Genomic DNA, 16311 nt, shown 5'->3' on the forward strand with positions numbered 1-16311 from the left:
GTCCAACTCGTCGAGTATGGCATTCAAAGCCTTTGTTTCTTTGTCGAGTTTTGCATAGGTGTTCTGTCTATTTCTGATAGTGGGGTGTTGAGGTCCCCTACTATTAATGTATTTTTATCTATATGTCTCTTTATTCTGGTTAAGAGTTGGCTTGTGTATCTTGCTGCTCCCCTGTTGGGGGCTTATATATTTATAATTGTCATATCGACTTGTTGGATACATCCTTTAAGAATAATATAGTGCCCTTCTGTGTCTCTAACTATGGTCTTTAGTTTAAAATCCAATCTGTCTGATATGAGAATTGCTACCCCAGCTTTCTTTTGAGGTCCACTGGCATGAAAGATGGTACTCCATCCCTTTACTTTCAGTCTGAATGTATCGTTAGGTTCAAAATGAGTCTCTTGTAGACAGCAAATGGATGGGTCATGTCTTTTACCTTGATCCCCAAACCAGGCAAAGACCGCATCAAAAAGGAGAATTACAGACCGATTTCCCTAATGAATATGGATGCCAAAATCTTCAACAAGATCCTGGCTAATAGAATCCAACTGTACATTAAAAGGATTATCCATCATGACCACGTGGGATTCATCCCTGGGATGCAAGGGTGGTACAATATTCGCAAATCTATCAGTGTCTTAGATTTTATCCAGAAACAAAAATTCAGAAATCATATGATTCTCTCAATAGATGCAGAAAAAGCATTTGACAAAATACAGCATCCTTTCCTGATTAAAACCCTTCAGAGTGTAGGGATAGAGGGTACATTTCTCAAGCTCATAAAAGCCATCTATGAAAAGCCTACAGCAAATATTATTCTCAATGGGGAAAAGCTAGAAGCCTTTCCCTTAAGATCAGGAACACGACAAGGATGCCCACTCTCGCCACTATTATTCAACATAGTACTAGAAGTCCTTGCAACAGCAATCAGACAACAAAAAGGGATCAAAGGTATCCAAATCGGCAAAGAAGAAGTCAAACTGTCTCTCTTCGCAGATGACATGATACTCTATATGGAAAACCCAAAAGAATCCACTCCTCAACTATTAGAAGTTATAGAGCAATTCAGTAATGTGGCAGGATACAAAATCAATGTTCAGAAATCAGTTGCATTTCTATACACAAATAATGAGACTGAAGAAAGAGAAATTAAGGAATCCATCCCATTTACAATAGCACCAAAAACCATATGTTACCTTGGAATTAACTTAACCAGAGACGTAAAGGACCTATATTCTAGAAACTATAAATCACCCTTGAAAGACATTGAGGAAGACACAAAAAGATGGAAAAATATTCCATGCTCATGGATCGGAAGAATTAACATAGTTAAAATGTCCATGCTACCCAGAGCAATCTACACTTTCAATGCTATCCCAATCAAAATACCAATGACATTTTTCAAAGAACTGGAGCAAACAGCCCTTAAATTTGTGTGGAACCAGAAAAGGCCCCAAATCGCCAAAGAACTGTTGAAAAGGAAAAACAAAGCTGGGGGCATCACAATGCCGGATTTCGAGCTGTACTACAAAGCTGTGATCACAAAGACAGCATGGTACTGGCACAAAAACAGACACATAGACCAATGGAACAGACTAGAGAACCCAGAAATGGACCCTCGGCTCTTTGGGCAACTAATCTTTGATAAAGCAGGAAAAAACATCCAGTGGGAAAAAGACAGTCTCTTCAATAAATGGTGCTGGGAAAATTGGACAGCTACATGCAAAAGAATGAAACTTGACCACTCTCTCACACCATACACAAAGATAAACTCCAAATGGATGAAAGACCTCAATGTGAGACAGGAATCCATCAAAATCCTAGACGAGAGCACAGGCAGCAACCTCTACGACATCGGCCAAAGCAACCTTTTTTATGACACATCTCCAAAGGCAAGAGAAACAAAAGATAAAATGAACTTGTGGGACTTCATCAAGATAAAAAGCTTCTGCACAGCCAAGGAAACAGTCAAAAAAACTAAGAGGCAGCCCATGGAATGGGAGAATATATTTGCAAATGATACTACAGATAAAAGACTGGTATCCAAGATCTACAAAGAACTTCTCAAACTCAATACACGAGAAACAAATAAACAATCATAAAATGGGCAGAAGATATGACCAGACACTTTTCCAATGATGACATACAAATGGCTAACAGACACATGAAAAAATGTTCAAAATCATTAGCCATCAGGGAAATTCAAATCAAAACCACACTAAGATACCACCTTACGCCAGTTAGAATGGCAAAAATTGACAAGGCAAGAAACAATTGCTGGAGAGGATGTGGAGAAAGGGGATCCCTCCTACATTGTTGGTGGGAATGCAAGTTGGTACAGCCACTCTGGAAAACAGTGTGGAGGTCCCTTAAAAAGTTAAAAATTGAGCTACCCTATGATCCAGCTATTGCACTACTGGGTATTTACCCCAAAGATACAGACGTAGTGAAGAGAAGGGCCATATGCACCCCAATGTTCATAGCAGCATTGTCCACAATAGCTAAATCATGGAAGAAGCCGAGATGCCCTTCAACAGATGACTGGATTAAGAAGTTGTGGTCCATATATACAATGGAATATTACTCAGCTATCAGAAAGAACGAGTTCTCAACATTTGCTGCAACATGGACGGCACTGGAGGAGATAATGCTAAGTGAAATAAGTCAAGCAGAGAAAGACAATTATATGGTTTCTCTCATCTATGGAACATAAGAACTAGGAAGATCGGTAGGGGAAGAAAGGGATAAAGAAAGCGGGGGTAATCAGAAGGGGGAATGAAGCATGAGAGACTATGGACTCTGAGAAACAAACTGAGGGCTTCAGAGGGGAGGGGGGTGGGGTAATTGGATAGTCTGGTGATGGGTAGTAAGGAGGGCACGTATTGCATGGTGCACTGGGTGTTGTATGCAACTGATGAATCATCGAACTTTACATCAGAAACCAGGGAGGTACTGTATGGTGGCTAACATAATATAATAAAAAAACATTAAAAAAATAAAGATTTGGCTGAGACAGACACACACACACAGGAAATAATGTAAATACTAGAAAAAAAGTAATGGATGAATTGCTTTTTAAGAGAAGGAAAATCTGCCCAATGTGACTCAAAGTTAAGCAATAAAAGATTCACAAGTACCCCTATAAACAATTTTAAAAACATTTTTCATTAGAAAAACCTTAAGAAAAGTTTTTTAAAAATGACAACTTGGAGAAAATATTTGTATTGTATATGATTAAAGGGCTACTATTTTTTCTCAGTATTTCATTATGAACATTGTCAAACATATAGCAAATTTGAAAAAATTATGTAGGGAACACCCATATACTCATACTATTATCAGTGCATTTCAAACTAAACAGCAAACATCAGTATACTGCTTTTTAAGTACTTCCACATGTTTATCATTAATCAGAGTTCAATATTTGTTTACACTTGTCTCCAGATATAAAATTTAAATGCAATGAATTCCCAAAATTTAAGTGTACTTTTACTGATTTTTGACATGCATACACCTGTGTAACTCAAACCCTTATCCAGAGAGCTAATATTAGTAATATATAAAGAGCTCCTAAAAATTGAGAAGACAAATACCAACAACACAATAAGAAAATGAGTGAAAGATATGAACAGACAGTTCCACCAAAAAGAGAAGTGCAAGTAGCCTCTAAATGTATGAGAAGATGCTCAACCTTTCTTTAATAAGGGAAATATTTAACAATGAACAATCAGAAAAGGAAATTAAGAAAGCAACTCCATTTACAACAGCATCAAAAAGAATAAAATACTTAGGAATTAACCAAGGAGATGAAAGACTCGTACACTGGAAACTATAAAACATTGCTCAAAGAAATGAAAGAAGACCTAAATAAATGGAAAGATATTCTGGGGGCACCTGGATGGCTCAGTTAAGCGCTCCATCTTGGTTTCATTTCAGGTCATGATCTCAGGGTCTTGAAATCAAGCCCCACGTCCTGCTCCACACTCAGCACCAGGTCTGCTTGTCCTTCTCCCTCTGCTTCCCCCTTCCCTGCTCTCTTTCTATCTCATAAATAAATAAAATCTTTAAAAAAAAAAAGAAAAAGAAATTCTGTATTCATGGACTGAAAGACTTAATATTGGTAAAATGTCAGTATTATCTGAAGTGATCTACAGATTCAATGCAATCCGTATCAGAATTCAAATAGCATTTTTTGCAGAAATAGAAAAATTCATTTTAAAATTCATCAGAATCTCAGGGGACCCCAAATAACCAAAATAATCTTGAGAAAGAGCGAAGTTGTAGGTCTCACATTTCCTGATTTAAAAACTTATTACAAAGCTATAGTAATCAAAACAGTGTGGTATTGGCAGTAAGATAAAAGGAATATAATAGAGAGCCCAGAAATAACCTGTCATATATATGTTCAAATGACTTCAACAAGGGTGCCAATATTATTCATGGTGAAAGTACAGTCTTTTCAACAAATGGTGCTGGGAAAACTGGATATCCATGTCCAAGAGAATGAAGTTGGACCCTGACCTAACATCATATTCAAAAGTTAACTTAAAATGGATCAAATATTTACATGTAGAAACTAAAACCATAAAACTCATAGAAGAAAATGTCGAGGAAAATCTTCATGACATTGGAGTCTTCTCATTTGCTTGTGGAAAGGAAAAATGTATAACCATCATGGGTGGGGGGGACTTTGGCAATGTTACCTTTGGCTCAACAATCTCACTTCTAGGAATGTCTCCCAAAGATATACCTGCAAAAATATGATATTACAGGCACAAACCTATAAAACTGTAAACCACCCAAATGTCCAGGGACAGGGAACTGGTTTAATAAACTACGGCGCATCTAAGCAGTGGAGAACTATGCAGCTGTAGAAAGGAATGAGAACTATTTTCATATATTGGTATGGAACAATCTCTAGGCTATATTGTTAAGTGAAATAAAGCAAAATGCAAGAGAATGTTTGTATGAGAAATGGTGAGAAAATATTGTTACGGTGGGAAAACATTTGTTCATATTTTTCACAAAGTAACAATGAAACAATACATCAAAAACTAATAAAGATGGTTTCCTATATTGGAAGAGAGAGTGCAGGATAAAAGGGCAAAGATAGAAGAGAAAGTTCTGTGGGTGCAGTTCATTGTATAGTTTTGACTTCTGAACCATATAAACGGTTTATATAATTAGAAAACGGGAAAAACAAATCCCTGAAATTGAAAACAAATGGAAACAAATGAACATAACCATATATCAATTTGGTACCATAACTATGTAGATAAAATGATTAATTACTTCATTTTAAAATACAGTAGACCCCTAGTAGGATGTATTCTAAGGAAAAAAGAACTGTGAAGAAATTTTATACTGCATTTGGTTGTCTTATTTGTAGTAAAAACAGTGATGACATAGGAGGAAAAGGCAGATAAATAATTGTGTTAATACCATTAGAATTTGATTGTCACTGTAAAAGAGATACAAGTATAAAATTTTAAAAGTTAGGTAAAAACAGCAATGACTGCAATGAATTGAATACATATAAATCTGTTGATGGTGCTGCTTTAAAGCACGCATTGGTTACCATTGGAGGTTGCCAGATTACTAAGTGATGTAATTTAAACACTGATGAATAAGGGAGGGTAATCAAGTATCCTGCCTTTCCTGTATAAATGAAATAATTAATGAGGAAAATTCTTTGTAGATGAGGAAGGTTTTTTGTTTTTTGTTTTTTAAGATTTTACTTTGAAGTAATCTCTACACCCAATGTGGGGCCTGAACTCACACCCCAAGATCAAGAGTCACACATTCCACTGACTGAGCCTGCCAGGTGCCCTGAGGAAAAATTTTTTGTAGATGAGTGCCAGGTCATGAATAAAGAAGCAATGATAGGATAGGCCATCACCATTTTGCATCCTCTTATGACGTAAAGGCTATCTGGGAAACATCGCCTAAGGTTACTGAAAATATTAGGTACAATGTTGATAGGGAACTTTACAATAGAGAAAGCTGGCTATACCACCAGAGCCCAATGATCAATTTTAGCAACAATAAAGCTAGGACAATAATGTGTATTTTGTGGTGAGATGTAATTGAAAGTACACAAGAATCAGGTAAGTATTCTTGCATTAAAATCTAATTAGACTTCTATTTTACAGGAAATATGGGGGATAGAGGGATAATTAGAGCAGTGATAGAGGAAACATCAATAGCTTAAAATAACTTTATTAGTAAAAGTAGAGGAAAATGGAAATAAATGAACTAAACTTTTAATTCCAAACCTAGAAAGCGAAGAGTAAAAGAAACAAAAGGAAGAAGAAAATAAAGATTAAAAAGCAGAAATTAATTATTGAAAAAGAAAAAATAACAGAACTAGCAAATAAATCTTTGGGAAAACAAAACGAAATAGTTTTTAGGCAAAATATAAATAGACACACTACCAGCTAACCTAATCAAGAGAAGAAACAGGGAGAAAATACACAAAACAAGAAATGACAAGGAAGATCTAAGCTTTGCAACAGCAGAAATTTTTTAAAGTTTGAGACTACTTTGTACAACTTTGTGCAAATGCACTTGCAAATCTAGTTGAAATAAATAATTTCCTAGGAAACTTAAAATTTCCAAAATTGTCCCTAGTGGAGATAAAAGTTTAAACAAATCAATTTTCATAGCAGGAGTAGAGAACAGCCTATGCAGCAGAGATCCCTGTAAACCAACATGGAGTGGTTTCAAGGAATATTGTTAAATGAAAAAAAAAAGCAAGTTGTGGAAGAGTATATATAATACAAACATTTTTGTAGGAATGGGGGAAATAGGACGACATATATATTTGCATATTATTATTATTTTTTTTAGAACGTGCACCAGTGGCAGTGGGGGTGGGAAGGGAGGAGGAGGGAGAGGGAGAATCCCAAGCAGTGGAGCCCAACATGGGGCTCAATCTTATGACCCTGAGGTCATGACTTGAGCCAAAATCAACATCGGACACATAACCAACTGAGCCACCCAGGTGCCCTTATATGTGCATATTATTTTAAAAGGAAATATAAGGATAAACCAGAAAATGTTGAAATAGTACGATTTCTCTGAGCTTACTTCTTTATGTAGTTTTGACTTTCGAACCATGTAAATGTTTTGCATATTAAATCAATAAAAATTTTTTTAAAGACCCTAATATTGAACACAGCAACAAATTAACCTCACTAATGAAACTATCACATTGATACCATAACCACTCAGAAAAAAGAATTAATTCAATTTAGTTTTGGAGCACAGTACTCCCTTAACAGAATGTATTTTAAGTACAAAAAGAATTGCGAATAAATAATGACATTTTCTTCATAGGTTGTTTTTTATAATGCTGTCAGTAAAGAGGTTCTGTTTGTTTTGTATATGTTGGGAAAATTATTGGAAACCATGAGATCTTTCCTCACTGTGGGAGAAAGGAGATTCCAATTGGAATAGGAGGAGGTTAGGAAGAATCATGTGTTTTTGAAATTAGATTTGATTTGAATTGGAGGTATCAGTATTAACTCATGCTTCTTTTTAAATGTTTATTTCCTAGTTCTGTCTCCTGAAGAAGCCTAGAAGCAATAACGTTCCAGTAACATTGGGCGTATCTCGTACACAGATGCTGATTTCTAAATACTGTTCTCCACTGAAAGGAACCCAGGTTCTTTGGGGAAATGGCTGATTTTAAGTCCAGGATACAGGAAATACACAGTAAGTTGGAAACACCTTGTGGGAAAAACTGAGGAAATACTTAAAATTACTGGGGACGTGTCAAGAAGATATAGGAATTAGCTTAAAGTTTTTCCTGCTGCCAAATTTGCGATACATCGAACATCAGAAAGAACAACAATGACAATGGATTACACCATTTTGAGTCAGAAAAGAACCCATTAGTCCGTAGTGACACTCAAAATAAAGGTGGTGGTGGAGGTGAGCTTTCTTCTTTCAAAGGCTGCCAGCTAATAAATATGGAAAAATGATAGAATTAGAAAAATCACCATTTGCAACCACTGTTGCAATCATTCAGGCAAGATCATCAAAGGATGCTAAAATTATTGGGTGGAAGATATTTGAGGATTATTGGGCAATGGGATATTCACACATTATCATGTATCACCTTGCAGATTGCAATATAGTACACACACACACACACACACACACACACACAATGTATTGAGATTATACCCTGATCTTTATAAACTTTCAGTAGCCCAGAAATGAGGGAAGCTCTTTTATAAGATCTTCAACAGTATTCTTCAATGGAAGAGGAGACGTCCCTTCGTCTGTGCGTATTGTTTGGGAACACTCCTCACTTCTAGAGACACAAAAGTGTTGTTCCTAGGGGAAACTGAGGCTACCAGAATGGAGATGTTTGAGAAGCTAAGCCAAATATTTTATTTTGTAATGTACTACTGGTGCGTCTTGCCAAAGAGTGGTATTTTAGCAAAGCCAAGACCATGCAGACTTGTGTCTTCCACAGGAGAAAGGATTATTTTCCATATTTGGATTTAGATTTTATCCTGTTTGGTTTTTATTGCTGGAGATGTGTATACATGTGTTCTTCTTGGAGAGTAATGCACAGAGAATTAGGAGCGGGAGAGATGGGCATACCTGATCTACCTCTGGGACTTTGAAGAAGTGACTTGGACTTAGTCCAGTTTAGCACAGAGTAGATTGTGGGTATGCCCACTAAGATTCTATAACCCAGAATGTCCTGATGTTGACTGCCATTATGTCATAACGACCCTGAGGGGTGGGAAGGGTGGAGCTTAGAATAACCATAGCCCTGTTTGGGTGGTGAATCTTTTGAAGGGAAACAATTCTACTGACGATCACCCACTTGACTAGTAATTGTAAATTATTGGGGTGCAAAATTAAGGATGGAGGAGGTACAGGAACTAGAGAAGAAGAACTTTTTTCTCTTTCGAGTCCTTGCTGGGATATGATGTGGACCTTGAGACATCAAGATAGATGGGGGACAGCCAGGGAGGCAGTCAAGGCAGGGTCCCACTGGGGATGGCATCCTTGATAGAAGCCATTTCTACCGGCAGTAAGAAGTGACTGCCTGCACTAAGCTTCCCTGCCACCGTTTCTCAGCTCAGGTGGGGAGATTAGGGAAGGGCTTGTCCCAGCCAGGGCTCAGTGTTAAAGGGCAAAATACTGCCTCTCCCCGTAGGGCAAAGGAGGGATAATGAGGATGTCCCAAGTTAGCAAAGATACACAAATATTTTCCAAAGGGCATAACTTTTATATAAATCAATTAATTAACAGAGTGTGTACCCATAATTCATTGGTTCTTTCTTTTCCTTATAATAAATTCACAATCTCCTATCAATAAGGGAAATCCCAATGATTTTGAAAAATTAATAATTTTTGTAAGTTTGCCAACGGCAGGTCTTGGACTTCTCAGCCTCCATAACCGCATGAGCCGATCCCTTATGATGAATCTGCCTCTACCGTTATGTGGATGCGGGTAGATTTGGTGGATATACATTTATTGGTTCCATTTCTCTGGAGATCTCAGACTAATACACTAGGTAACGAATACACTCCTTCTTTCATAAAATGCTTGGTTAGGGAGAGCTTCAACTGTCATACGTTTACATCTGCCTCAGTTTTTTAACTGCTGTATGATATCCCTTGTTCTATGGTGTATTTAGCCATTTCCTTTTTGGTAGGTACCTAAGTTCTTCCTGTTTCTGTGTTCTATTCTCAGAATAATTGCAAGCATCATTTTGGCAAAGTAGGTTGCTTCCATTATGGATTGAGAATTGCTGACCCAGTCCTGGCCGTAGGGTAAAACACACATGAGAGGAAAATGGAAGTATCTTCCACAGTGAGGATTTGTTCCTCCTGTATCACAGACGTTAGGACGATAGCTCCCATTCTTATGGTTTGTGACCTTATTTTGCCAAGTAAGGACATTTTTTAAAAAGCAAAACAAAACAAAGAATTTCTGTTACCATTATCATTTTCAAAAGCAGGCTATTTTAGGGGTGCTGGGGTGGGCTCAGCCGGTTGAGCATCTGGCTCTTGATTTTGGCTCAGGTCATGAGATCTCAGGGTCATGAGAACGAACCCTGAGTCGGGCTCCATGCTCAGCACGAAGTCTGCTTGAGACTCTCTCTCCCTCTGCCCCTCTTCCCCCCTCTAAAATAAATAAATAAATCTTTAAAAATGAACGAACAAACAAACAAACAAAAACCCAGGCTGTTTTAACATAAAAGCATAGTGACAACTTCAGTTTGATAGATGGTCAAACTGAATAAATTCAATTTTAGTCAAAATTCGCTGCAATCTCTTTATTCTCCCTTTGTGGTCAGCAGGTGAATACGTTCTCACTCACCTGTTTTGGTCTCCATATCCATCAGAAGCAACTGCCTTAATATTATTCTGACTTCTAAATTAACAAAGAATTTGGAAGATAAGTGAGAGAGTTCCTGCCTCTGACAAAGGGTGGGAGCACAACCTAAGAAAAGATGGTTAAGGATGTTTCCTTGGACTGTGACCAAGTTGGAGAGAATTCACACCTGCGTTCTTGAGGTCTCAACCAAAAGGAGACTGAATGGAAAAATGAACATGAGGTTGCCCGAAGAGATTGAAACCCATTGGGAAAACGCTGTGACCCAGTATGCTCTGCAATGGTACCACAATTATAGATACCAGAACAAGTTATTTAGAGAATAACATCTGATTCTATTATGTCATCTTTACACCGCTTTCTTTAACACGTTTCCCTTCTATACCATGAAAACATTGTGAGAATATAAAGTTCACGTGAAGTGAAAAATTGGTGATTGTCTTTTGAAATAAAATAGCCACTTTTAGTGGTCATAGCAGCCGCTCTATTTTCAAACACAAGGAGAAGAGTGAGGAATGCTGGCCCAGCAAAAAAGTGAGTGTGAGCAATAAAAGGATGGAGAAGCACTTTCTGTGGTTAGAAAGGCCCTGGAGATGGGGCACCTGGCTGGCTCAGTTGGTAGACCATGCAGTTCTTGATCTTGGGGTTGTGAGTTTGACCCCCACGTTGGGCATAGGGATTACTTAAATATAAAATCTTTTTTTTTTTAAAGATTTTTAAATTTATTTATTGGACAGAGAGAGAGACACAGCGAGAGAGGGAACACCAGCAGGGGGAGTGGGAGAGGAAGAAGCAGGCTTCCCACTGAGCAGGGAGCCCAATGTGGGGCTCGATACCAGGACCCTGGGATCACACCCTGAGCCGAAAGCAGACGCTTAATGACTGAGCCACCCAGACGCCCCTTAAAAATAAAATCTTAAAACAACAATAACAACAAACAAAAGACAGGCCCTGGAGCATCCTAAGCCAGGAGCGTCAGTTCGGCCAGCACTGAAGTTCTCCCCCTATAATCACACTTGAGGCAGCGAGGTCTAGAATGAGACCCCAGCTAAAGATCTGTGACTTAGGGTCAATTCTGCCACTCTCAGGGAAAAACCTTGCACCAACCAATGGTCTTGCTGGTCCTTCATTTACTCTATAAAATTGGGGTAAGAAATTGCCTTGTGTGACAAGAGAATAAGTTTAAAGACCTGTGAAAATTAGAAAGTATTATACAAACAAATCATAATAGTTACAAAAACCAGAAAGGTGAGGTGGGAGTTGGGATGGGCCAAAGCTAGGTCACATGGGAACTTTGTGCAAAGTAGAAAAAGAACCCCTTTTGGTGGACACAGCACAGTGCCAGGCTCACAGCCGGGTTAGTGGAACTTGGGCTGGATTGTAGCCCTACCATGTTCCCTGGGTTGCATGTGAACTATCTGCAAAACTGCATGTGGTGAACCCAGTGGTCAGGGCCATTTGATCTGGGCCTCAAGTTCAAGGGAGTCTCCAATTCTGACTTTCATTCAGTAGAAATACATGCAAGGGATCAGGATGAAGCTGTATCACAATGATGATTCTAAGTGATATTCATCTATTTAAATCCGAGGGGTGAGCGGTCTTTGTCTCAAGCTGCTTGCGTCTTCCTGAGACTTTTGTAGAGCCTAATTCTTTAATAACCTTAAAAAAAATCCAGTGACATTCAACTTCAATTAAGGTCATTCCTTAAGTAACTGCATCAGCAATATTTAGATGTAGGACAAAGAAAATAATTGCACGTAGACTCATAACCAAAATGTGGTCTTCACCCTTGGACAGCATTTCATTTTGCCTTGTTTGAAACCAGCCTCGAAACTGGACTCTGTACTTTGTTTCATCTGCCTTCTACCCTCCCCATTAATGGCTCATTTTATCTGTTACGTTGGCCTCCTTTTCTTCTGTTAAACACATCAAATTCACCCAAGGGATAAAAAAATACTGATTTAAAGGGACACATGCACCCCAATGTTTTTAGCAGCATTATCAATAGTAGCCAAATTATAGAAAGAGCCCAAATGTCCATCAGCTGATGAATGGATAAAGAAGATGTTTACACACATACACACACACACACACACACACACACACACACACACACACACTGAACTACTACTCGGTCGTCAAAAAGAATGAACTCTTGCCATTTGTGGCGATGTGGATGGAGCTAGAGTGTATTATGCCAAGCGAAGTAAGTCAGTCAGAAAAATACCATATGATTTCACTCGTATGTGGAATTTAAGAAACAAAACAGATGAACCTAAGGAAAGGGGAAAAAAGAGAGAGAAGCAAACCATAAAAGACTCTTAACTATAGAGGACAAACTGAAGGTTGATGGAAGAAGGTGGACGGAGAATGGGCGAAATGGGTGATGGGTATTAGGAGAGCACTTTTGATGAGCCCTGGGTGTTTTATGCAAGTGATGAAGCATTAACTTCTACACCTGAAATCAATTTTACCATCTGTTAACTAACTAGAATTTAAATAAACACTTGAAATAAACACACACACATATACCAAGTTCATCTTACCTCTGAACATTTGCACTTGCTGTTCCCTATGCCTAGAATGTTTTTCTCCTGGAGTTCTGCATGGCTCCATTCTTTCAGCTCAAGTGACTTCTCTCATCAGAGAGGCATCTGAAATAATTATGCAGCTTCTAAGCTGCACTTTTTTTAAAATTTAGCATTTTAACATCTCTGAACCTGAGATGCCTTTAACAATTGCTAGTGTCTTACGACGGTGATGAGCCAGGCAGCAGGCATGGCTTACTTGTCATTGCTCATGTGTACAGGTGCAGATTTGGATGTTATTCTTGGTGGGCCTACTGGACATTGGCCTCTTCTTCACAATTTAGTCAACCAATCAGGGACACTAGATACCTACATATCTAAGAGAGAAACTCAAATGATATCCTAAAGATCAGGAAGATTTTTTTTCTAAAGATTTTATGTTTTAGGTTCACGGCAAAATTGAAAGGAAAGTACAGAGACTTCCCATACACTCCCTGCCCCCACAGGTGCACAGCTTTCCCCATTACCAACATCCTTACCATCATGGCACGTTTGCAGGAAGATTCTTCGTGTTTGAAAATGGTGAAGCAAAGCCAACTTTCCTCACCAAAAATGAGAAGACACAATTCAGTCTCTGGAGGGCTTCTCCTATGACAGAAGCCCACCTCAGGCATGTGTGTCACTGCATTTTTATACAATGTAAATTCATGCATATATTTTAAACTTCAAATTTATTTTAGAAAGTTATGTGCCACAAGTATTTATGAGTAATATGCATCTTTCCCAAGAAGACTATCAAGAATATGACAGAAGAATCGAGATATTTATCTTCAAAATATTTGCTCTCCAGAGGTTGAGAGGATTTATTGTTCTGTTCGTCTTAAAAATGAAAACCTAGTAAAACAATAAATTAAAAAAACTCAGTGACAGCTGACAGTAAATATTTTCTAGGATTGCAACTTGTATTCTTCTGAAAATGAATCTTTTGGTGTTTCAAACTCTCTCGCTATTCACTAACCAAAGCTATTTCGAATAGCTCATCTTTCTCAAGTGGAGCGTGTAGCTTAGTTTGTAAAGTATTTGCTTCCAAAATATGTATTTCACTTGGTCTATTTGGCTTATATTAAGTTCAGCAGCTAACCTCTCCATGTCCATTTAAACAAACTATTTCGGAAGCTCACACTGCTATCACATTTTCAGTTTACTGGAGAGTCTAAATTTCCTTCTGAAAAAAGTAACAGGAACAGTGCTCCGCAAACATATGCTTTTTAAAGCTCAGAATTCAGTTTGGGTTTTTGTTTTATGTTGTTTTCATTGCTTCTAACCTCCTAGGCAGCAATTGTATGTCTCACAGTCTTGATTTTGTTTCAGAAAATAATGTTGAAGATGGAGTAGAAAAGATCTCCTAGTTCTTTTTCATTCTTCTAGGTTTTGAACCAGTTTTTCTTACTCCTGACTTCTCATAAGCAGATGTCATGTGTGAAATATCCATGTCTAGTGCTGATGAAAATAGAAGTATGGATTCCATACCTGCTTTGTCTGTTTGGCTCCCTGTTTTCCAAGAACCGACTCTTCTTTCCACTTGCCCTGCCCCTCTTCTTTCTCATCATCAGGCTCCATCCATGCCAAAATTTGATAACAGTGGGAACACTCCTGTTCTCACAACTTGTCTCCACTCTCTTGGCCCTCGTCATGCACTCAGAGCACCTGAATCAAAGCTGGGCCAATCACAGTCCCTCTGAGGGCAGTTGGAGGGTAGACTAGAAATTCTAGGCTTATTTTGCCTCATTTTTTGAACAGAGGAGATGGAGACTCAGATATCAATGGATACTTTCCACCTTGTGAACCAGGAAGTAGGCCAAACCAGTGTGTAGTAAGAGAGGAGGGAAAAAGAAGATACAGAGATTGAAGCAGATTGGGGCTGGGGGGGGTGGGGAACGTGCAGCACATTTGGCTGTTGTCCTACCCTTGGGCCATTTGAATCAGCTCTGCTTTTTATAATAAATTATCTTTTTAAAATGTCAGCTGGTTAGAAATGGTTCCTATTACTTATAAGAGAAATGTTAACCAGTACGGTACTTTCTACATGAAACTTTGGGAAATTTCTCTTATTTCTTAATTATTTTTATTAGACAGATGTTGTAATAGCCACAAAAGGACTTTCCTCAGAAAATTTTTCTTCCTTTTTTCAATCTCATATTTACATGTTTAATCTTTCTTCTTTCCTTGATAGAATCAATATTAAATGTCTCTCTGTAAGGGGAATGCAAAGGGTTGCAGGCAAATCTGAAAAGGCTGGAATGACATGGTCCACATACATCCTCTAAGTAGAGCTCTCTTCAGGGACAAAACTCCTCAAAGAAACATCTGGGGATAGAATCCATTTTTAGCAGGACACAGCAAAGGCCAAAGAAAAAGAACATCCAGCTTAATAATGGGATGGAGGTAGGAAGGAACGGTCAAATTTCAAAATGTAAGCTTGCCATATTCTTGCCAATTTTTCATTATAAAAAACATTGAGGGGCACCTGAGTGACTCAGTTGGTTAGGTGTCTGCCTTTGGCTCAGGTCATGATCCCTGTCCTGGGATCAAGCCCCATGTCAGGCTCCCCGCTCAGCTGTGAGGCTGCTTCTCCCTCTCCGTCTCTCCTCCCCCCTGTTCATGTGCTTGTTCTCTCTCTCTCTCTCATAAATAAATAAATAAAATAAAAAACACTGAAACAAGAGAACTCTAGAACTATAATGTTCCAATATAAACTTATCGAGGTTTAGATAGGAAGTTTCACTCTAAAGAGTTATCCAAAACAACATCATTTTTTAAAAGCTTAAGAAACCTAACATAATAATTGAGAAGCAGAAAAGATGGAGATTAAATTCCATCAAAGTTCAGGAAAGTGAGAATAATATACGTATAGATGATGAAAACTTCCCCAAAAGACATTCTCATAAAGCAGATTAAAAATGATAATGCAATATCTCAAATCAACACAAAGAAAATAACATAACAAATGGAAGAACAAATAAATTTTAACTGAGGTGCTAGAACTCAGAAAAGAATTAAAATTATTAAGAAATGAACAAAATGAAAAGGTAACCTACTGAATGGGAGAGGATATTTGCAGATGACATATCCAATAAGGGGTTAATATCCAAGCTATACAAAGAACTGAGACAACATCATTAACATAAAAAATATCTGGTTAAGAAAATGGGCAGAGGGCCTGAATGGTCATTTTTCTAGAGAAGACATACAGAGGGTGAATAGACACATGAAAAAATGCTCATCACTAATCATCAGGGAAATGTAATTCAAACCACAATGAGATATTACCTCACACCAGTCAGAATGGCTAATATCAAAAAGACAAGGACTAACAAGTATTGGCAAGGATGTGGAGAAAAAGGAACCCTTGTGCAC

At 38.0% G+C, this 16311-nt stretch overlaps 1 protein-coding gene across 1 annotated transcript in view; it reads left to right on the forward strand.

Moving 5' to 3' along the window:
* Positions 1 to 16311, forward strand: part of NMD3 (NMD3 ribosome export adaptor) — a 114579-nt gene that overhangs the window by 8798 nt on the left and 89470 nt on the right. Inside the window, exon 2 of the mRNA XM_045811307.2 lies at positions 7559 to 7716. The gene's annotated coding sequence lies outside the window, so the exon portion shown is untranslated. The remainder of the gene's footprint in view (positions 1 to 7558; positions 7717 to 16311) is intronic.

This window comes from Ursus americanus, chromosome 20 (assembly GCF_024610735.1).
Source record: "Ursus americanus isolate L20-20 chromosome 20, mUrsAme1.1.p, whole genome shotgun sequence".
NCBI classification, from domain to species: Eukaryota; Metazoa; Chordata; class Mammalia; order Carnivora; family Ursidae; genus Ursus; species Ursus americanus.